Source organism: Macaca fascicularis, chromosome 1 (genome assembly GCF_037993035.2).
Source record: "Macaca fascicularis isolate 582-1 chromosome 1, T2T-MFA8v1.1".
Lineage (NCBI taxonomy): Eukaryota > Metazoa > Chordata > Mammalia > Primates > Cercopithecidae > Macaca > Macaca fascicularis.
Window position 1 is genome coordinate 115,469,771 of NC_088375.1, and position 24,177 is coordinate 115,493,947.

General features: G+C 41.0%; 1 protein-coding gene across 3 annotated transcripts in view; it reads left to right on the top strand.

Annotated features, from left to right (window-relative positions):
- The window catches only part of TBX15 (T-box transcription factor 15), a 106,489-nt gene that overhangs the window by 25,567 nt on the left and 56,745 nt on the right, over positions 1-24,177 (top strand). Inside the window, exon 1 of one of the 3 annotated variants that reach the window (XM_065547121.2) lies at positions 5,703-5,754. The exons of 1 other annotated variant lie outside the window; for it this stretch is intronic. The gene's annotated coding sequence lies outside the window, so the exon portion shown is untranslated. Of the gene's footprint in view, positions 1-5,702; positions 5,755-17,452; positions 17,673-24,177 lie in introns of those variants that run through there. One more of the 3 variants, XM_065547115.2, reaches the window with a different exon arrangement.

The window sequence follows — 24,177 nt, forward strand, 5'->3', positions numbered from 1 at the left end:
GGTTACACTTTTTGGGGACATGAAAACTTTAGTTTAGCACTTGGTTTGGCCATTTTTGAGAGCACTTTGATATAATGCACCAGTATTTCATTATTGATTAGAGGTAGCGAGGTGGCTCACTGAAGTTCATGAAGACTTATCAGTTTTCCACTTGTCCATCTAGGATATTTTGAGGTTTGGGGACGAGCATCATTGTCATTTAAATACAGAAGGGAACGTTGTTGGTTGCTTTTGGCCACAGAGACAAGAGTAAGTAGCCTGTTTTACTTTTAGGAGAAGTGATGATGGTTACCCTTATCATCAGCTGAATTGTCATTATGCATCGAGGAAATGTAGGCACGATTTGGGGTTATGTAGGCAACCATAAGTTGAAGGCTGTTTTTAGGGTTTGTCTAAAAAAGCTATAGTCAATTTTTTATTTATCTGATATTGGAACAAATTGTAACCTCACATAGCCAAACATTTTATCAGTGCTGGTCTGTAGTAATTGACCCTTACAGAGTTTTCCTTAGAGTTCTGCAAAAAATGAATGTGCCTTTTGTGTAACACTGTCCTCATAGAAAAAAGAAATTTTGTTGGCTAGGATTTGGCCCTAATGTACTAGAACTTTTGAAAAATTGGCATATCCTCATGATATAAATGTTAATCCTGGCTTCTTGTAGTTCTTCTGGAAAGTAGAAGTTGACTGTAACTTAAAAAGTTCTTCTGTAAACATCCATATATTGGGTTGTAGGAAGACCAAAGCCATTGTCATTTGCTTCAGCATGGGTACCATAGTCTGTCTTGATTATAGGAGAGGGTCTTATCTCAGCACTTATACTGTACATACCTTGAGGATAGGGATAGTGCCTTAATCATCTTTGCATACCCCTCAGAGCTCACCAGAGCCCCCCAGGTAGCAGGTACCAAGGAGATGTTCATGGAAGTGATTCAGCTTGTGGTGGGAAAGAATGAGGTTAGACAGATGATACTCCCAGATCTGCAAGTACTGGATAGGAAATTTTGGGCAAATCACTTTTCTTCCCTAGGCCTCAGGATTCACACTTAATATGGGGATCTAGTGAGATGAAACTTCTCGTCCTTATTTGACCTCCATCATCAAGCTTCTGCTTCAGAGAGTCAGAGGAAGGTTCTAGGAACCCGAATTTTACATAGTAATTGGGGCATTCTTCTGACATCTCCCTTCCCCCCATGCACTTTGAGTAATGCTCCTTCTCCCCAGGGAAGATGGCTTCCTTATTCCCAGCAGTATTTTGCAAACACTGAGACTGTACAAGAGTACATGCTCAATTTCAGTGGAGAGAATGAATCACACTCTCATCATAGCAATAGTTGATTCACTTATTCAACAAACATGGTACTAGGTGCTGGGAGGTATAAAGATGAATAAGCACCATTCTCTGCTCTTAAGAAGACATACATAATCAGACAAATGAAACACAGGGTGATGAGTGTCTCGACAGAATATGCACTGAGTATGGAGCACAGAGCCTGAGTTAGGAAGGGGGAGCCAGGAAATCATTTATAGTCTCTTGATTCCCAACAGGTTTCCTACAGCAGGGTCTGGATGAAGAAGGAACTTGCATGAATTCCCTGTCCTTGGGGGCCACTACTTTCCTGCGGTTCCTGTAGCTCAACACAACTGCCACCCCCTTCTTTTGCTCCCCAGCCTTTCCTGCTACTGCTGCTGCCTGCAGATCTCTATCCATGGCTGCCCAGTGTTGATGACAGCAGCAATAACAAATTGCTTCTCCCTCACACCAAGAGGATGGGTTGAGCCAAGTCCAGGATGATTAAATTGCACTTTGAGCCACTGCTGTGTTGACCAGACCTTGGCTCTGCCCTCCCTCCTCCCTTCAAAGCAACAAGTAGCAAACACTGGGGATGATTGAGTCAGAGTGGCCGCTTGTCCCTATTTCCTCACACCAGCTGGACTTTGGAACATGAAGCCCTCATCCTGAGGGAGACTCTGAGGGCTCACTCAGTAGCCTGCCTGGGAGGCTGTGTCATCTTCTATAAATTAAACCTTGTGCTTTCTACCCTGGCAGGCCTTCCCTGCAGCCCTTCCTCTCATTGTCCAGTTTGGCCTCCTGGTCGCTTAATTTTGTTGTGTAAACTTTGGTACTTTTTAGAACTGACCTCCTCTTCTGGGTCCTGGGAAGCTGGCAGCTGTGGATGTCAAAGCTTGGAGAAGCTCAGTCACTGAGTCTGGCCACCCAAGCCATTCGCCTCAAAGGTTAGATGGAGGTGCAAGGGCAGTGAAGAGCTGTAGGTGTTCTCTAGGTCTGATTTGTATCCAGTTGTTTCCATTCAGCTGCAAAAAATGCATGGGGCTTCGAAACTAGAGCTTCCTGGTGTGAATCAGATGAAACCTGAACTGAGCGGAAGGTGGCAAGTTTTCCAGTGCGAGCCTAGCGGGTGTACTTGGGTGGAAAGTCACGTCAGGCCCATAAACACAGCAAGATGGAGAGGCCGCCAAAAGCAGAGGCAGAAATAGCCAAGGGGTCCCCCATCCTGCCTCACTCAAACCACAGGCTCCTGCCAGACATTCTTCTCCCTTGCCCTGCCTTCCCTTTTTTTCTTCTTCTTTTTTTTTTTTTCCTCTTTCTCTTCAAGTTTTGTTTTGCTCCAGTGATTCTTCAGCTAGTCCTGCAGTTGTCTTGCCAATCTCTAAGGTGCTGGGCCTTTTCTTGGAGTGCAGGAGAGTTTCAGAGAAGCTGGTCTCGGTCTAGGACTTTTCTCTGGGAAGCCACAGGAAACATGCCTCTCTGCTCCACCCCAAGGTACTATATTTCAGGTGTCTGTACAAGGAGAAGAAATTGCCTCCTAACTCTAGTTGCAATCAGAGCATCTTTGGGTGTACTGAATTTATTGCAGACATTTGTGCTTATTCTGATTTTGAAGTCAGATTTCATCTCTTTCTCATTTGGTCTATATGTAGCTCCCCTTGCTCACTGAACTGAGCTCATTCAGTATTTAACAATGATGAATTAGGGGGCTGGAGTAGGACTGACACTGTTCTGGAGAACAAAGTTCTATATTTTGCTGATGCTCAGAGTGTTAAGGTGGTTTTAGGGAAAACACAATAGCAGTGAAACAGGTGCTGCAGTGGCAGTAACTCCAGGGAAAGCTCAGTTCAGCTTGGCAGGGCTGTTGTGTTTTTTCCAGCTACAGAGACTGGAGCCCCTACAGTGCTGACAGAGGTTAGGTACTGGAAATATCAAGGACCATCATCTCTCAGGCCTGAAACACCTTGTACATTTCATGTTCAGATGCAGAAGCCTTGAACACCTGGCAGAACACAGCTGTCTGCCTTCCAAAGGAGAGCTGATGGTCTCTCTTGCAGATGTCTATAAATACATATTCTTATTCGCCTGAAGGCTTTCTGGCATGGATCAGAGTGTATCCTCCACAGCCCAGCATTCATAGTTGGGAGGATTCAGTGAGGTAATGTGGGAAGTATCTAGCACAGTTCCTGGTGCAGAGGAGGCCTTAATTGTTGACCTTTCCCACTCTATTCCATATTCCCTTTTTTTTCCTTTGTTCTTAATTTCTTCCCTCTCCCACAAGGAATGTTAGCAGAGTATATGTTTAACTTCATACACACATTCTCTCTCTCTCTCTCTCTCTATATATATATATATATATACACACACACACACACATATATATATATATATAAAGATATACTTTCTGATGACCACTAAGACATTTTCTTCCCAAATTAGAGAGCCTCCCTATTAATTAGTATTTATAACACTGAAACACTAAGAACGGTCTTCTACCCATCTTTTACCAATCTTCCTTCTTGTTTACTATTCCAGCCTCTGTTTTTGCTCCTTCTAGTGTGAGATAGCTGTTTAATATTTTTCTTCTTTTGAACTAGGCCATCAGAAAGCAGAGGAGGTAGTGGCCAGGTAGAGTTGGTATTAATTGGTGAGCATCTCAACATGCCTCATAAGACAAGACATTGGTGAAATGCAGTCCCAGGAACCATGAGGATTTAGCTACTTCTCTGGGAGGTGGGAGGTGGGGCTCGTGGGAATATGGAAGGATATTGCAGTGGGAATGGAGTGCTAGACTGTGTCTGTTAGGGTAGGGCCAGGACTACGGTGAGGCAAAAATTACATCACTAATCAAGTTAAATAATATTTAGTGCAGTATTTTAAAAATTCAGAATTAATGTAAAAGAAACTATGTTGAACTAAACATCAAAATATTGAAGTGATATTGGAACCTGAAGCAAAAGGAAAAATCAGGAATACTGATCCTGTGTCTTTCAGTCTGCTCAGGTTGCCACAACAAAATACCATAGACTGGGAGACTTAAACAACAGAAATTTATTTCTCACTGCTCTGAAGGCTAAAAGTCCCAGGTCAAGGTACAGCAGGGCTGGGCTCTGGTGAGAGCTCTCTTCCTGATTTGCAGGTGTCCATCCACATGGTAGAGAGAAAGAACAAACTCTCTGCTGCCTCTTCTTATAGGGCCACTAATCCCACTGGACCAGCTCCTACCCTTATGACTTCATTTAATTCTAATTACCTCCCCAAAGCCCTGTCTCCAAAAACTGCCACATTGGAAGTCAGGGTTTTGACATAAGAATTTTGTGGGGACACAAACATTCAGTCCATAGCACTATCTTTATTTTATTAAATATTTTGTGATAACTTCATTCATGGCAAATTTTTGCATTAATTTTAATTTTTAAAAATATTGCATTGAAATATTATTTATCTTGATTGCTGAATTTTTTGGTGCCCCTCAAATTTTTCACTCTAGGGCAGTGCATTGCCCCCCTCACTCCAGTCCTGGTCCTGCCCTAGAGAAACCCACCTCCTAGATTTGGAGTAGAGCAAGGGGCTGAGGCATTACTCTAAGTCAAAGGGGCAAGGTCTGACCCTCATTGGATTGGTCTGACTCTGACCAAATTCTTCATTTCCTTTTTCTTCCTTGATTATTGTCAAGCGCATGGTTGTGTTTTCAATGCTCAGTTATTTTCATTGTTCCACAATAGTTTGAATTTTATTCAACATTACAGTAATTAGTTTAACATTCAGTAGCCAAGTATAATTTTCTAAATTTCTCATAGGAATGGAGGTAGGCAGGAACTAGAGAACCCATTCAGAACCTTCAGCTTTGTTAGGTTGAATGTTCTTTTTTTGTGACTTCTGTAATCTTGATATGTTAGTGGATTTAATCTATTTTTTAAAGGCTGTGAATATTTTTCAGCTCTCTGATGATGTGGTTATTTTTTCAAAATTTTTGGGATGATTTTCCAAAATGATTAAACATTCTTGAACTTCTAATCCTGATGTAATTTTAAGTTTACAGAAAATGTACAGTAACTATTAGAAGGAACTCCTGTATGTATACCCTTTACATAGTTTCACAAATTGTTTATATTTTGCTCCATTTGCCCTCTCTGTGAGTGTGTGTTTTTGTATAAACATTAATACATAAATACCGAATTTTTTTCTGAACTATTTGTTAGTAAATTGGAGACTCATGCATTGATACAATCTGTTATTTAACCCAGTTGGTATTCACATTTTACCATTTGTCCTAATATCCATTACTAGTATTCTTTTTTACCTAATCTAAGAGCTAATTCAAGATTATTGTCTTAGTCTGTTCAGACTGCTAGGAAAAAATACCATGAACTGAGTAGCTTATAAACAGAAATTTATTTCTGACAGTTCTGGAGGCTGGGAAGTCCAAGATCAAGGTGCTGGAAGATTTGGGATTTGGTGTCTGGTGAGTGCCTGCTTCTTGATTCATAGATAGCACCTTCTAGCTGTGTCCCCATGTGGTAGAAGGGGTAGGGCCACTTTCTGGGGTCTCTTTTATAAGGGGCACTAATCCTATTAATTAGAGATCTTCAAGGAGATTATGGATGGAGAAGCCAGGCATGACCCACAGCTCATAACCGTTAAGATGAGAGGTCTTTGAAGACCTAGGATAAACTCTGTGCTCATTTACCTGGCCTGGAAGGATAACTATTTGGTAGATGATCTTTTATACCTGAACTATAAATCTCCATGAGGCACACATAGGGAAGAGTGGGCTGTTGTAACTAATCCTTGGGTTTTACTAAATTTCCATATACAAGCATTCCATAAAGTCTAGAATAGTGTCAGGGAATTGAAACAGAAGAGGATGACCTTATGTGATTCTCTGCCTTTTTTCACTTTCTAATGGCTCTAGAGCAGGGAGTTCTTACTCTTTGTAAAATGGCTCTGAGAACTCTTTTTCTAGACTGTAGCAGAAAATGTCTTGCCTTGCAGAAAAGCAGGCCAAGGTTTTTTTCTGGCTGAATAGTTTTGTATTTCCACACTAACTACACACTAGATTGCAAGAGCCTTGGGAGCAGGGCCCTGAATCATTCTTATTTGTATCTCCCATTATTCATGGATTGATTGGTTTTCTGGAACAACCCCAACTGCTTTGGGATATGTGAGATGGGAGATATAGTGAGATGCTGACTTGTGTATCAGTATAAAGTTTTTCTGTGTTAGCTTAATTTTATAACCCTGGGTGGTTCTGGAGTTTCCCTTGTACAGGCAAAATCACTATAGCAGTTCCAGACTTCACTTTTCCTAAACATCCCTTTTTTAAAAATCACATTGTTCATGTTTAAAGAGCAGATAGCCTTTTAAAATAAGGGAGTTTCTACATATTTAAAAGCCCCTTTTAGATAAAAATAAACCTGTGGGCTAACTGATCTTCCATGGTGAGGTATAGGCAAACTTAGGGCAAGGGAGGCCTTCTTGGCAACCCTAAAGTGATGCCATGTAGGTGACTCCTATGCTGCCCATGAAGAGGGATTCTGGAAAGGTGGCTTACCTTCTTCACACTCCCTTTGTGGGTCTCACTCTTGGGCCTGATGAAGCCTGAAGCTTGATATATTGTAATTCTTCTAGCCAAGGTGGTGCTTGGGACTCTTCCCTCTTTATGATGGGGATAGGCTCTGAAGGAACTTGAGGGGTATGCTCAACAAAGGCCTATAAAATCATGCAGTGCTTCCAGCTGAGATGCCTGTGTGCATCAGTTGTGGAAACCAACAGTTGGATTGGAGAATTCCCCCAACCTGAAATGAATATTGGTTTGAGTTATTAATCCCAAAAATATTTCCTGTCTTTGAGATTTGCTGGCAGGCCATTCTTGCCTTAACTTAAAGGGTCAGATTTTCCTGTAAACAGTTGAGCTCCCTTGCTATTTTGGGTAATCACCTCTCCACACACATATGGTTAATCAGGAGCTGGAGTATAGTGAACTTCATTGACTTTGTCCTGTGCCTGAATTAGGATCTCTTCCTTGGCCAAGTGAATGCTCTTGATGAGTTTGCCTCCTTCTGTGATCATGTTGTAGGGCTTCTGATTAGACATTGTTGTATGTAATCCACTCTCAAGTAGACAGGCATTCCTCCAAGTAAAGATAAGATCTGGCTCGTGGTAGATGATGACTCTTTTCTTGGGATCTCCTGGGGACAGGCTGGTGCTTTGAGAACTGCCTTGTGCCTTGATCTTAATTTATCTGTTGTATTCAATATCATTGGAAGCCAGGAAAAGGCCAAATACCTGACCTCTGTTCCAGGGCTGTGATATTCCAACCACTCCAAGCTTCCTTTGATCCTTGCTTTGCCCAGCCAAGCAGGGAAACTCCTTAGCTTTCCTTGGTCTCCAGAGGTCCATCTGACTGTTGGTTTGTGATATTTAGTCTTCCTATTAGTGTTTGATTTGATTACATGTTGGGGAAGAAGAAGGATTTGACAGCCTCTGGAAAATAGCTATTTAGAATGATGCTCTTCTAAGTGTCCACGTGAAGATTAGTGTTTCTCCCATGATCACCTGGATGTCATGTGACAAATCTTGAGGGATAGAACCTTTATTAGGTCTTGTCTGGTTATAAGAACTTAGAAGGGTAGGCAAAGGACACTATAGATAGCTTACAATATTCTCGTTCAGTTCACTCCCTCTGCAAATAAAGACAACTTGACTGTTCATTTCAGACTGTTTATTAAAACTAATTCAGATCTGCTGAAATAATATCTACCTTTGTAGGGGGAAAAAGAACATTCATCAAAAAATTTCACGTAGTGAAGAGAATTGTTGACTTTCTTGAGAGTGAAAACCAATAAGCTTAAAAAAAGAAAAAACCGGGAACAACCCTGTGTATAAACTGTTGGTGGTGGGTTAGGAAGACATGGGTTTCAGATAATTCCCATATGTGTAACATCAAACATATTATAGGCACATGGCCCTTCTCATCTCACTTCCATTCCCATCTGAAATATTATTGTATGAATTGTGAAATAATGAAATTTCACTTTAAAATGTGTTTTATAATTGGAATTTTGAGGGTCATTCTTACCTTTCTTTCTAATTGGAGTGAGGCTCTAAGAGTCCCAAGGCCCAGAGTGGGAGGTTGGGAATGAGTGAAACAGCGGAGACCAAATGTTTCTCTTGGGGATGTGGAGCAGTTGGAATTCACCAAGATTCTATTTTATCTCTTCTCATATGTACATTCTATTTTGTATTTATTCTATATCTTGTATTTTATGTTTGGTTGGCTAAGTCAGGTGCTATAAGGGTTAAAATAAAAAGTAGCACTTAGGATGAGTTAAATTCCAGTGACTCATTTATGAGGGTTAGGTTCAGAGGACAACCAAAAAAATCACTAGTCTAAAAAAATACCAGTGGCCTTAATTAATTTAGTCACAAAAGCAAATCTTAAAGAGAATATGGTTAGTTGGCCACAGGTGTATTTTTTATTTTTTTCAGAAACTAGTCCTTGGCAGCATGGAAAAATGTCAGTATTGGGTTTATACATTTAAAAAACGTGAAGTGCCTCTCTTTCCTCAAGCCATATTTTCCTATTTCTATTCTGCTTTAAGAAGCCTGAGCTGTGGGTGGATCTAAATATGGGATGTACCATTCCTTCAAGTGCTAAAGACACTTGGCTCATGGCAGTTTTTCCTGGTGGTTTCCTGTGCTTGTTTTCCGAGATAGCAGAATTTCAAGTAAAGTAAATACTTGATTTCTGTCTCTTGTGGCTCCTAGTGTAGTTTCTTGGCCAAGGAAAAAGTCCTTATTACCTTTCTGAGCCAAAGAGTTACTATTATTTTATTGGTCAAAACTACTATGGCTAGCCCACTTGGGAAGTTTAGCCATACTTTATACAGGTGCCTAGTCTGGGCATCTACAGGTATTTAGGGCTATGTAAGGGCAGAGTGCCTAGGAGAAGGAGAGATTAGACACCAGAAGCTGATGGTTGGCCCAGGATTGTAAAATGTCTTATGAAAAAAAGGGCATAAGACTGTTGACACTCAGTGAGGGCACTGAGAGAGATGGGAACCCACATTTAAAATAATTGAGAATTTAGAGTCTTGGTTTGAATCTAAAGACATGGTTGAATTTAAGGACAGAAAATTATTTTTTTCTAAATTTTTATTTCTATATTATTGACCCTTGTAAAATGTGAAGGTTGTGATGCCGACTCCCTGTGTAGCCAAAAATCTTGATATAACTTTCAATTTTCCCAAAACTTAGTTGCTGTAGACTATTGTTGACTGGAAGCCTTACCAATAACATAAACAGCTGGTTAACACATATATTGTACATGTATTGTATACTATATTTTTACAATAAGGTAAGCTAGAGAGAAGAAAATGTTAAGGGAACCTCATGAAAGAGAAAATATATTTACTGTTCATTAAGTGGCAGTGGATTATCACAGGTCTTCATCCTTATTGTCTTCACATTAAGTAGTTGAAGAGGAGGAGAAAGAGGAGGGGTTGGTTTTGCTGTCTCAGGGGTGGCAAAGGCAAAAGAAGTTCTACATATAAGTGGACCTGCACAGGTCAAACCCTTGATGTTCAAGGGTCAACTGTACTTATATCTACTTCCACTGCAGCCCTACATTCCTGCAAGCTGAAGGCACGGATAGAGAGTCACATTCAGATTTTGAACACTGGCAGAAGCAGAGCCCTCCCACCCTTACCCAGGGATGGCACAGGGAAGAGACATAACCTTGTTAGGGCTGTAGCTGTGGAGAAGCAGTGAGGCCCAGATAGGGCTGGGACACTAACATCAAGTTGGTGACCTTTTGAGTGTGTGGTGCGAATTGGCAGATAAATGGGAGCAGGAAGCAATTTTGGCTCAGGTTAATGGTGACTTTTAGGTTTTGCCACCTGGAATCAGGAACAATGAGATGTTGCAACCGAGGGCATGAGGCAAAGTAGAAAAAGGCACCTGTGGTTGCAGCAGGTGACCTTTAGTGATTGCCAAGAAGAGCTCAGGAACCATTTGGAGACCTTGCCAATAAGAGAGGAAGGACCAGGGTTCTGGGACTCCACAGATCTCCTGCCTCTCCTGCCCTGGGCTCACAGCCGATTAGTGTTATTATTGTTACTCAAAACCCCTCCACTGGACTTTCTCCAGCTGGCAGAGGTAAGGGTGGCACAGGTTGCCTCTATTTCTTAGGAGAGAGTTGTCGTTGCTTCTTATTCTGGGAATTGCATGTTAGCTGCTACCTGTGTATTCCAAGAATTTAGAATGCCAAGCCAATTAGGGGAAATGTCTTCTACATTGGGAGGTGAACTCCTTTCTCATGATTTTGTTATCCTTATGACAGTTGGAGTTTGAACATTTCTGGTCTCTGGATAAAAGGAATCTTTTTTCTCCTGTCAAAGAAATTTATTTCAAGCCAGGTATTTTGTGACATTAAAGATGTAGTCATAGTTTGTAGTTTGTTTTCTGTAGTATCCTATTCTTTTTATAGCTAGCTACATGGCATCTGAATGGTGTAATGATTCTATCTTTTCTTAAAACTTTAAATTCGTTGCAGTATGAAAATTGTTCTTGTGCATTGCTCTTTGGGGGGCAGTAGATGCTAGTGTCTTTTCAGAGTGCACAGTGGCATGTTGGACTTTTTTCTTTTATCACCACTGCCTCATTTGGTAAGGAACCAAGACCACATGCTGATGTTTGGACTGACCCACCTGATCCTCCAATGAGAACTATGAGGCAAGCTTGAGAACTGAAGCTGGTTTTTTTCTTCCTTTTTTTGTGATGGTCTTTGAAATATAACTGACATTCTGAGTTAAGCTTTCCTATCACAGAATAATAAAGGCCCATACTTATCAAGCTATGAATATCAGATGTTCATTTAAGAAACAGAAGAACAACAGCCAAACTACATGAGAGGTCAGGCAGCTCAGTCCACTACCACTCCAACAGGCTTTTCTGGGAAGGCTGCAACTTGGCCCTGTGCTTGGAGTTTGCTCTCAGGGAAGGTGCTTATATATTTTCTTCAGCTGCTATTAGGAGATACTTTAATGGTCCAACATGGCTCTTGTCCTCATTTAAACTATGTTTAAGGCCAAAGATGAGACCACATCATGTGGCCTCTGCCCCAAGGATGCATGAAGAAAGAGCTCCTCTTTATGTCAGTGAGTCTTGGCTCAGCATAAGCTGGCTTCATCTTGGGTTCTGCATCCTCAATCCTGTCTTTGTCCACTCTCAGTGAAGCACAAGTCAGACAAGAGCCTGTCCCGATGAAGCCAGAGGCCTCAAAGCAGCAGAGAAATCTCTCCTCCATAAGCCACATATGCCTAGACCCCGAGAGTATATGACTATTACCGTGAAGAGGGGGTGCCTTCTGCCACTGAAAATCAGTCTTTTACAATTTTTTCCTTCACCCTCCCTATTTGCTTCTGTGAGCTGTGTCATGTAGCCAGAATTTTATCAAGTTAAAAGCAAGGTATTTATTGTGTGCCCATGGTTTTTCAAGCCAGATAGTGGGAGATTATTTTAAATGCAAATGTATCTCGAAGACCACAGAAGGGAAATAAGTACTGTCTTGGAGAATCTGGATCGGGGGATGGCTACAACTATGGATCATATAAAAGAACTTTAAGACCATTCTGCCGGGCGCGGTGGCTCAAGCCTGTAATCCCAGCACTTTGGGAGGCCGAGACGGGCGGATCACGAGGTCAGGAGTTCGAGACCATCCTGGCTAACACGGTGAAACCCCGTCTCTACTAAAAAATACAAAAAACTAGCTGGGCGAGGTGGTGGGCGCCTGTAGTCCCGGCTACTCGGGAGGCTGAGGCAGGAGAATGGCGTAAAAACCCGGGAGGCGGAGCTTGCAGTGAGCTGAGATCCGGCCACTGCACTCCACCCTGGGCGACATAGCAAGACTCCGTCTCAAAAAAAAAAAAAAAAAAAAAAAAGACTATTCTTTCTTCAAGGTTGTTTTGAGATTTTTGTGAAACTCACTGAGCAATCCGGAGACAACCTGAATAGTGGATCACGAGTTCAAGGTGTCTGTGTTTTTCTCCCATTTTCTCCCAGTTCTGGGGTCCTGGCAATGTGGACCATCTTAAGCCATTGAACTAGTGCTGATGGAAAGGCAGGAAAAGTAGCAGCTGCTTCTCTTATCCTCAGACTCAAGGGCCTCGGCTAAAAGGCCTCACAGCCAGGTCCCTGCCAAGGACATTGGGTTTCTTGAGTGACTTGATCACACACTGATGTTTCAAGGCTGGGTGCTCCCCAGCTGGAGCCCTGAAAATGCTTGTGTGACATCTTTGGAGAAGGAAACAAACTTGAAAGAAACTCCCGCAAAGTAAATCACTAGGACTGGATGGTTTTCATCCAAGAGTTGGGGAGGAAATGAAGTGTGAAATAGCACAGATACTGATGAAGACATTAGTTCTCCATTAAAACCACAACTGTGTCAGAGCAGAGGAAGTTTGCTAACATGATGACCTTATTTCTAGAGGGGAGAGATTAGTGGCCTCTCAGATGCCTCTGGAAAATCTGGGCCACTTGGAAAGAATAACATAAAAGATGAACAATGACACAATAGCTTTTATTTCCTGAAAGCAGTTAAGAAGGATATTGTGACAATTCATGCACAGCAGCATCCCAGTAGAGACCTTAGAAATAATATGATAATAAATATGTAATGCACATGCTGCTATTCCCTACTCCTGTGTTCATGAAAGACATCACTAATCAATCTGGTACTCTTCCCTTTGAGCTTGGACTGGGCCTCATGCTTCTGAATTTCAAGTTCTCAAATGCCACATTCAAATGGCTAGAGTTGACATGTGTGTTGAAACTCATTTGCTCTCCCTTACTAAGAGGTTGTATTTTATCCTGGTCCACACTGACTCATAGTTAATTTGTAAATAATGACAAGAAGGAGGTCTTTCACAGGTAGATTAGGAGCATGACAAGAAACATGTTACGTTCTTTCTTCTAAGGACTGAGTTAGCAGAACATTTATCTCTAAATAGTAATATTTATCTTGTGTGAACTGAATTAAGATGTGTAATCACAACTCAAACCATGGTAGGGTCTTTGTAGAGGGAAGGAAAGTCACTTCCTCTGAGGCAACAAGCAGCATGTTTCAGAAGATCATTTTGAGAAATGAGAATCAATAGCAAGATCTTTCATTAGGTGTTTCTTTGTGGAGTTGAAAAACAGTTGTAAACATTGAGTCCTGCCACCACAGTGACTCTGCGAGGTAAAGGCAAAGTGAGGTATGTTTTGAGAGAAGAACAGCACTGAGGCCCAGAGGGGAAAAGAGACAGGCAGGTTGGACCCTAGAGAAGTTGCGCAACTTTACGTGAAACCTGAGGTTTCTTTGGGACTAACTTTTGTTTTAGGAGGGAGCAGAAGGCCAGCTCTGTTGCTGGTCTCAGAATCCCATAAGGTCAGTCCCTGGAACATTTTGCCATTGGATTGAGCAAAGCCTTCTTTTGCTGAAAATAATTAGAGCAATTTGGCTATACTAATTATCCTGCAGCCTAGTGGCCTTGGTATAAGAGGATATATTATAGAGCTAATCTCTTGGTGTGGACTGTAAACTGACCTTTTAAAGATGTTATCTGCCTCCCCCCATTATAAAATGGGTTATTTTGCTTGATCAGTGGAAAGTTGCTACATATGTTTCTTAACAGAGAATCAGAATATAGGAAAAGGCACTTAGCATGATGGAGACCCTGACTGTACTGTGATTCTTCATTGAGTCACCACTGGGGAGATGGCCAGGTGCTATGCTTCAGAACCCGAAGGAACAAATGGGGTCCATTGGTCAGCACCCTTAGCTGCTAGTTCCCCCGCACCACAAGATAACTCATGACCTTGCTCACATCTTGCAGAATCACAGATCATGGAACAAGATGCTGCGGAGGTCATTTTGTTTAGATCTTTGTCTCATAGGAGCATGCAGTTAACATCTCCATTTTAAAAATGAGGCAAAGGTTGCTCAGCAAGAGTAAGTGAAGTACTGCTGCTGGGGGAGATAGGGACAAGATTGAGGAGACAACCCAGGGTCTCAGCAAACAGGTCTTCTCACTTCACCACTTTGCTTCACCGAGTCTCAGTTTCCTCATCTCTAATGGGCACTTCATGGATTTAGCAAGTATAGATTAAGCATGGTATTTGGAGCACACTGAGAAATCTCTGCAGAGTAAATGATTAAATGTAGTAATGATAACTTACATTTTATAAGGCACTTTATAATTTACAAAGTGCTTTCCTCTGCACTATTTTATTTTGCTCCTGCCTCATTGAGTTGGGTAAGTAGTAGGTTTCCTTCTCCACTTTTCACAGATGTGTCAACTGAGGTGCCACAGGGTTCAATGGCTCCTCAAGATCATATCTCTAGGTAGAGTCAAAATCAGGACTCACACTCCTGCTTTCTGATTCCAAGCCAGGACTAACACTCCTACCTTCTGATTCTGAACCCAGAGTTCCTTTCACCATAAAATGACAAACAATGCAGAGTTGACTGTGTTTACTATTCACTTTAATGACAGCAGAGAGTTTTCAGTGTCACAGTGTGGTAAAAATAGATGTTTAGCTGTGAGGACAAGGAGGTTCTTGGTAGCAAACAAACTGAGCTCACCAAAATGTTCTTCTCATGGGCAGGCTCTGTTGCCATGGCCTTTAGGAAAGCCTTGGCAGGCCTACCGGGGGCAGCCTCACTGACTCACTGTGTCCAGCTTCCCCTGGGGAGCTGCCTCTCAACCCCACTGCCAGATGCAGACATTGCCTTAGAGGACATGATGTGGAGGAATTTCTTCTGAGATACAGGGACCATTGACTAAGAGCACATCCCCAGTGAGGAGATGGGAGTGCAAGTCCCACAACAGCAGACTTGCTGTGCAGACTTTTGGCACACATAAAGAGAAAGAGCCTGGTGAGCTTGGGGTTCCTGTGCCACTAATGTTTTCCTGGGAGACAGGGGAAAAGAGAACCAGAGTAAAAGCAGCAAGGCCAAAGGAAAAGCCATGTTTTCATTCACTCAAAAATAATTTACAATTCATCTGCTTTCCCCAAGTAAGTAGATGAATATGGATTATAATTTATCCAACTTATACATATGTGTATGTGTGGTTAAAATAAAGATCAATGGAAAATAAGGAACCATACAGAGAAAGTAAGATGGTCTCAGGTGGTCATTTTAATACTCACTACTACATAGAGAAACACAACCCCTTCATCTTCATAATACAGATAAAAATATATTTTATTAAGATGCAGCATTAGTATTCTGTGCCATATTCTTTTGAAGCTTTCTTTCATTGTAAGTATCTGGCTGAGGGAAAATACATTTTGTTACAGCAGAAGAGAGCTTGGAAAGTTGGATGTTTATTACACTTGAAGAAAACCTTTCAAACCAGTGTAGTCCTTAAGGCCTTTTAAAGTCATAGATTCCTTTGAAAATCTCATAAATCCCATACATCCTCGCCCCAGAAAAGCACACAAGCTTTTGCAAATGTAAGTTACCATTTTAGGTGACTTGTAAACCTCCAAAGCCTGTCCATTGACTTTAGGTTAATAACCTCTTCATTTAAATAATTAAAAGTCAGTGTTTTATATATATTTTTTCTTTATAAAAAGATTCATCTCTAACTATGGCTGTAGTTAAAATGTACATGTATAGCAAGTGTCATATAAAATATTCTGATATCTATGAAATTTCCTAGCCTATAGCATTTGCATTTCAAACTTGTACTCATTGCACATTCACTTATAGTTTTACTCTAGTCTTATTTTTTAAAAGATGCTATATATTTTATACTTAATTGTAATTTGCATTTGATAACACTCATGTAGTACTTGGTATAAAAAAGAAAATCTGCCTTCACTCGTAAATCAATGTTGATTATACGTAGAATATGGTATATAAAGTAATACTTTAATATATACAACAGCTCATACACCGTCAATAAGATCTCATCCTCCAGACTTGTAAATTCTTGGAAAAAATTACTTCCACATGTTCCTAAAAGTACTTAAAGATTTTTGACTGGTTGGTGGTCCATTGACTCTGAATATCTGACCTGTCAAAATGCCATCTTTAAACTCCAGTGATGCATAGAGGCTTGGAATTAGCCAGGGTTGAATTTATTACAGAACAAAGAGAGGTGATGATTAACACACCCATCTGAACAGTAGGGGGGGAAAATAATCCTTGAATGGATTAGATGCCATGATCCTAAAACCACATTCTCTGAGTGTTGGGTTCTTGCCCAGGAATGGGAGAGGCCAAACACTGATGCCTTTTAAATGACAGGGTGTCTCCAGGGAACTCTGGTTAGGGAAAGTGGGGTAGAGAGTTTGGGGTGAATTGAGAAAAAGCCTTTCTTTCTCCTGTGATCTATCAGATTGAGGACCTAGACCTGCTCTGTGTGCAGTAACCCTCAAAACTTATAGCCCACCTGATTAGTATTATACAATTATCAGTCTGCCTGTGTGGGTGGAGATTAATGTGAATATGTAAATAAATGGACTTAATTTTTAACCACTAACCAGAATTAACTTACAATTTTGGGGGGACTCTAGTATGCTGCTTGAAAGACTGGCATAAATGCTGCTAAGAAGATGAAGTGAATTCTTGTATACTGTCCCACTTAGTTGTGAAATAGGCTCTCTCAATTCACTGCCAATATCAGGTAGGTTCTGAAGACTCCCAGGCTATGTTTTCTGGGAAATTTATCTTTGTAAGAATAGTCCATGAACAGAGTACTAAACTCATTTTCAGATTGACTTTCCTATTCTCCTGTCTTTCCCCTTCTATGTGTTGCAAACTTTATAAAAAGTATGGATTTTTAAACAGCATTGTGTAATAGCATTGATGGAGATTGACTCTGAGAAGAGGCCTCCAACAGAAGGACGCCATCCTAAGAAGGAAACAGAACATCAGAGGAAAGTCATTTTGACCCCCATTCCCTGGGAGGAGGAGTGCTTGAATCGCAAGCCCAGGTGCCCAGGAAATCTCCTGTCACTCTGAGATGGGCTGGAACATGGTGCCATGTCCAAGCTTCTAAATACAGTTCAGGCTGGGTCATCATGACAGATGCTGAACTGGCACCACTGTGGGAATTGAAGTGGGAACTCTGACAGTGCTTAAATGCCATGGCCCCTGGGCTCAAAGTCTTCCTAGGCAGGGACAGGGAGAGGCAGGGCAAAGTCTTGTGGGGAGGAGGGTAGGAGCAACTTTGGCAAGGAAATCCTGCTGTCTCGGCGACACTGCCACTCTTTCAGAAGGCAACAGACGCTCAACAACACACCAGGTATTTTGGAAGCTGTTCGTTTCTGAATTGCTGACACACTTGAAGGACACTGTCTCTTCAAGGGTCATTCTGACCCTTCAAGGTAGGTAGGCCTGGGGAAAAACAGAGGCTTGCTGAAGCCAGGGTGTTGACCATGGAATGAGTGGAATTAAGTGACATGGTCAGAATGACTCAAGGAGTCGGGAATGGAGTTAAGAATAACATGTTCACTTTGCGATTCCCAAATCAGCCTTCTACACAGAAGACAGTGTAAGGCAATTGCTTACCTCACCCCACCCTCCTTTTCTTGGCCGTCATAAAAAATCCACCCTGGGGTTAGCATCCTTTGATGGCTCATCCCCCTTTGGGAAGAACTTTAGAGGAAAAAGAAAGACGGGAGAGACTTGGGAGGAAGACTTTTCCTGGAGGGTCTGGGAACTTGGGATGTGAGGGTGAGATTCTAAGTTTTGCAAGCATCTTAATCTGGGTTTGTTGAGTTGTAAATATAAAGACACTCAGTGATTTCATTCTCAATGATTGCCTTGTGCCACGAAAGTGAATTTCTTTCTGCCATCAAAACATTTGATTTTAGGGTTTCTGAAGGTGGTGTGGGATGGTGGATGAGGTGAAGTTTTGAAATGGGAGAGGCTTGGGTCAATTTGTTCTCTCTGATACTTCTGGGTGGGTGGCAGTGGGCCTATTCCCTTGTAGAAGTCTCAAAATAGGGTTAAAATGCCTACGTTTCAGGCCTCCTGCTCGTGCTCCCTGGGAGCCTCACCTAGGTACTAGATTTTTTTTCTGCCTTCCCAGTGTGTTTTCCTTATCCTGAGCCAGGTGAGTGTTTCTGACAAGGCTGTCCATCTGGAGTCAGGGCTTCCTGCAGCTTCTAAGCTCTGCCCTGTCCTTTCCACCTCTCATGGAACAATGCCTTTGAGCAGCTTCTTCAGCCTCAATTGCTCTCTCTGCTTCTCTGTTCAAGGTGAGAGTTTGCTCCCTAGCCCATTTTCCTTACTGAAAACCCAATGTACCTCTTTTCTTAGTGATCTACCTTTTTCTCTCTTCTTTTAGACCTTATCACTTTCCTTCTCAGATATTGTGCCAGCCATTGTGGACCAAGAGAGCATCACTCAAGCAGACCCACACAAAAGCAGGCTTCCTTACATGGCATTTTCATTGTTTCTTCTGCTTTTCCCTTTTTCTGCCTTTCCACCATTTCTCCTAACACCGTTCAATTTTGATAGTTTTGCTCTAGACCCTGAAATATTTTCTTCATCATGTGATCTTTTCCCACTCTATATTTTACATTTTCTTTAGTGAGGTTTGCATTTATTCATTTCAAAGTCGTCTTTCTGCCTCTCTGATAGGGACAGGAAAGTGACTGGGAAAAGACTTAACCCATATGATCATTTTCTGTTCCAAATGATGGAAAGCATTTATATTAAGTATATTCCTATTGTGCGCCAGGGGCTTCACTGAGACACATGGTAACCACTATCTCCATTTTAGATGAAGAAATTGGCTCAGAAAGGCTAAGTAGCTTGCCCAGTCATAATCTGGGTCTGTGGAATTCTAAAGGAGGTTTGTAATCTTTTCCCTTACTTCTCAGCAACTCTGGAAACCCTACTTCATTGCAGACAACAGAGACGCTGGATGTGTAGGGGACCTGGTGAGCACAGCAGTCATTCTGTTTCTGAAGGAGAAGGGTATCTCTGTCTCACTACCTCTCCCTTAGCATTACTAGCTCTAGCATTTGTAGAAGAACTTGATCCTTTCCTTATTTTATCCTCATGACTGTAAGCGCCTTCTCTTCTTGGGTTAATGTGGAGGAGAGTTAGTATCTGAGTATTTTCTAGGTGTTTGACTGACTGCTACTCACAGAAGTGACTGAACTCTTTGAACTCAGTTGAAACCCCTGAAAGATTTCGGGTCAGACCTCACCAATCAGTTTGACACAGCTCACAGTCATGCAAGGAAAAGCTGGTAGGATTCCAGTAGTTCAGGTTATAATGTCAGGAGGTGACCCTGGGATTTAATAGGGATTTCATTGGGAACATATCATGCAATTAAGACACCTCATTACTAGGGATATATTTGTCTCCTGGAAGAAGATGAGAAGAATGGTATTCAAGATTCTTCATCTGGCTCCAGCCTACCCTCCCAGATCTTCTCTGGCTATATCTCTTCTCTTACTTTGCTAAACCTACAACATTTCATTCATTAATTCATTCAACAAAAACACTTTATTGAGTGCATAATAGGTGCCAGACACTGTTCCAGGTGCTGAGGATATAAGAGGAATAACACTGATGTGGTCAGAATGACATAGGTTGCTGCTCTCTAAATACGTTTGGCAGATTTTATTGCCATGCCTCTGCCAGAAAATTCCCTTTTCCTAGAAGACCCCTCTCTTTCTTCCCCATTTCTGCCTTTGCATCTCACAGACATATCTTCATTAGGCCCAGAAAAAATCCCTGGACTGGGAGAGATTTCTCTCACCTCTAAACTCCCATAGGATTTTGTTGCTATTTCTCTTAGATAATAGTACCTGAAAATTAGCATTCATATGTCTGGATCTTTTTTGCTGATAAAGTATTAGTGCAAATACACATACATAGGCACCTTGTTAATAGTTCATAAAAGTTTCACAAAGTAGATACAAATGGTATCCTCATTTTACAAATGATAAAACAAAGGCTTAAGAAGTTAAGTGACTTGCTTAAGGTTAGATGGTTGGAAAGAGGAGAGATGAGCTCAAGAACTCAGTCTTTTGGATCCTAAGCCCCAGCATGCTGTCTGCTATGGTGGATTTTGACTATTCTACTTTTATTAGACTTATTTATGGATGTATCCTCTCTCCCTAAATGATTGTATAAGCTCCTGAGGACATGGATCATCTCTTATTCAATTTTGTGCCCCTAATAGCACCAAGTACATTGCCAGGCCCAGCCCAGAAAATGAATATTAGTTGCTGAACAAATGAATGATTCATTGAATGGATGAATTTTGATTACTGAAGAGGTTGTTACATTGTTGTCAGCCATGTTATATTTACTAAAGAGGATGGTTTTCTGTGTTTGCATGGTGAGTTGAGTAGATTTTAAACTTGGAGTAGTTGATGGTCTCCTGGGATCATCTGAAGGGCATTCCTGGCTGTACTCAAATGTTTATCCTACTTACATCTTTGAAACTGCCACCACCAGGGGCACTCTCTCCAGAAGTCACAGTTAAATTACACTTGTTTAGAAACTGGCTGCTTAGTTCTTCCCCTTTAGCTCATCATCATGAATTTGTTTATTTATTGGTGCTCAGTGGGAACATTCTAACAAAGCATACAACAAATGCTTGTAGGGCCTTTGGAGAAAGGCCCACTTTTCACATCACAGAAATTAAAAGATCACTATGGCAGGTATATAATGGTGCTATGACAGTGGCTGGTGTCGGAGGTGGTGGTGGGAGGTTGGAAGTAGTGGTTGCAAAGAGCAAATAAACATTGACTTGGGGATGAGACAATGTATTGCTTCACCCAGGAAAAATGCGAAGAGCCTTAGGAAGGGGCCTGTGTTGATGGCCGCTCACCTGAAATTGACAGGTGAATCTTGAAGACCACCCAGTTTATCAGAATGAACTTTTGAAGGACCTTTGGTGCAAGAGATACTTAGGTTGAACATTTCCATGTGACTTGTGGCCAATTTTTGATTATTCCATCAAAATAAGCAAACAGTGTGATGAACACACTGTCTGTGTGTTCATGAGGAATATTTTCTAAACCAAAAGTTGGTCTCATAAACATTAATTTTGTGGGAAGAATAAAATAAAATATTTGAAATTAGGACTGTTTTAGAAAATTCAGTACCCATATTTCTTTCTTTCTTTCTTTCTTTCTTTCTTTCTTTCTTTCTTTCTTTCTTTCTTTCTTTCTTTCTTTCTTTCTTTCCTTCTTTCTTTCTTTCTTTCTTTCTTTTTCTTTCTTTCTTTTTGTCTTTCTGATATGCTTGGTCATTGGCGTAGAATCTTATATGTTGATTTGACACTTTATTGTTTATGAAGTGCTTTCACATACATTATTATCAGCTGAATTCTCTTCAAGCGTAGATATCCACTTAGGACCATCAAAAACGTTTGGGTCCTACACTCTGACTTGAGTTAAGCCTAAATAAACCAAATTCTGCACAAGTAGGATCCACTTCAGTTGCCTTCTGTCTTTCAATGCTTCCATTAAAAATTTCTCAAAGTCCAAACATTTTCCAAGTACCTTGTTATGTTTTACTTATTGGTCTAGGCTAAAGCAAAAGGGTGATTTGACATTGAGAGTGATCTTTAGTGTCTATCACATTTGGATTTTTTACCTAGGTTGGATTGGGCATAGGAAGTGAAATACAGCAAAAGAGGCCTTTTATACTTGTACTTGCTTATTAATAATGTTAAGTTGATGAAGAGAGCTAAAATATTCCTGAATGTAACTGCCCTTTTACTGACAGGGGAAAATTCCCGTCAGACCTTCGTTTGAATTTTCCCTTTTCAAAAAACCGACAGTTTTAATTTCCATAGAGCTAACTTCTGATTGAGCAGCCTGAGCATTAACTCTGCATTTCTGAGTTCAGAGTAGAATGTGCACAACTCTGCAGTTCTAGTTCTGAAAAATGGGCAACAGAGTATAGTGAAAAGAGCATCAACTCTAGTGTCAGACTAATTCAATTCCCACTCTGACACCCCCCATTTATATACTGTGAGAGAAGCCTTTTATTCATGTCATGCCTCAGTTTTCTTATATATAAAATGGCAGCAATAATGCCTACTTTAAAGGTTTCTGTGAAAATTATATGAGATAATAATGTATATAAAGTGCCTAATACAGTACTTGCTACTTCTCTTCCTTTTTGTTCATTTCCAGCTTCAAAGCATGCTGGATCACTAGAGGTTGAAACTTTTGCATATTGTTCTAGGCTAAAGCAAAGTTTTTTATAATTTCATCTTTTATTTGAAATTTCAACTTTAAACAATTTTAACTTTTGTTTTAGATCTAGAGGATACCTGTGCTATCCTGTAGATATCCTTGTTACATGGGAATATTGCTTGACGCTGAGGTTTAGGGTACGAATCCCATCACCCAGGCAGTGAGCACAGTATCCTATAGGTACTTTTTCAACCCATGCCTCCCTCTTCCACCATGTAGCAGTCTTCAGTGTCTGTTGTTCCCATATTTATGTCCATGTGTGCTAAATGTTTAGCTCTCACTTATAAAAGAACATGAGATAATTGGTTTTCTATTCCTGTTTTTATTTTATTTATTTTTTTTTTTTTGAGGCTAGATCTCATTCTGTTGCCCAGGCTGGAGTACAGTGATGCTATCACAGCTGGCCGCAGCCTCGACCTTCCCAGGCTCAGGTGATCCTCCCATCTCAGTCTTCCAAGTAGCTGGGACTACAGGCACGTGCCATCACACTTGGCTAATTGTTGAATTTTTAGTAGGGATAGGGCTTTGCCATGTTGCCCAGGCTGGTCTCAAACTCCTGGGCTCAAGCGATCTGCCTGCGTCAGCTTTCCAAAGTGCTAAGATTACAGGCATGAGCCTCTAGGCCTGGCCTGCTCCTGTGTTAATTCACTTAGGATTATGGCCTCCAGCTGCATCCATGTTGCTGCAAAGGACATAATTTCATTCTTTTTTATGGTCGCATAGTATGCCATGGTATATATGTACCACATTTTCTTTTTCCAATCTACTATTGGTAGGCACCTGGGTTGATATCATGTCTTTGCTATTTTTAATAGTACAGCAATGAACATACAAATGCATGTATCTTTTTGGTTAAATGCCTAATATACAGAATCTATAGGGAACTTAAATCAATAAGCAAAAAACAACCCCATTAAAAACGGGCAAAGGACATGAACAGACACTTCTCAAAAGAAGACATACAAGTGGACAATAAACATAGGAAAAAATCCTGAGCATCACTAATCAACAGAGAAATGCAACTCAAAATCACTATGAGGTACTATTTCACACCAGTCAGAATGGCTATTATTAAAAAGAGAAAAGAACAACAAATGCTAGCAAGGCTGTGGAGAAAAAGAAATACTTATACACTGTTTGTGGGAATGCAAATTAGTCCAGCCACTGTGGAGAGCAATCTGAAGCTTTTTCAAGTAACTTAAAACAGAGGTTGAACCTTTAATGGCATTGAGGCTTTGCCGGCTCACCAAGAAATAGATATAAAAAATTACTACTACCACTTCTTTGCAAAGACTCTCTCAAAGGCTTTGATCTCAGGGATGACTTTGAGTCCTTGCTATGGTTCTATGTATCGCTGAGAGAGGTGCTGCTTGTTAAGTGGAGAGTGCTGTAGGCAGCTGGTGAGATATGATGTGCCCTTAGTCTCCTTAATTGGCTTATTGGCATAGGAATTGCAGGCTTCAGGTTACTCCCTTTTCCCAAATAGAACTTGGAGGGCATGGAGAGCTCAGAGACACCATTCCATTACTAAAGCCATCTAACAGGCTCATTTGAGTGTTTGCTATCATCATAATTTTAGTTTAATCCAACCTGGGTTATAGTTCATTCCCTTGAAGCTCTGGACTGAGTATCAAATTTGGGCTCAGTTCGTACT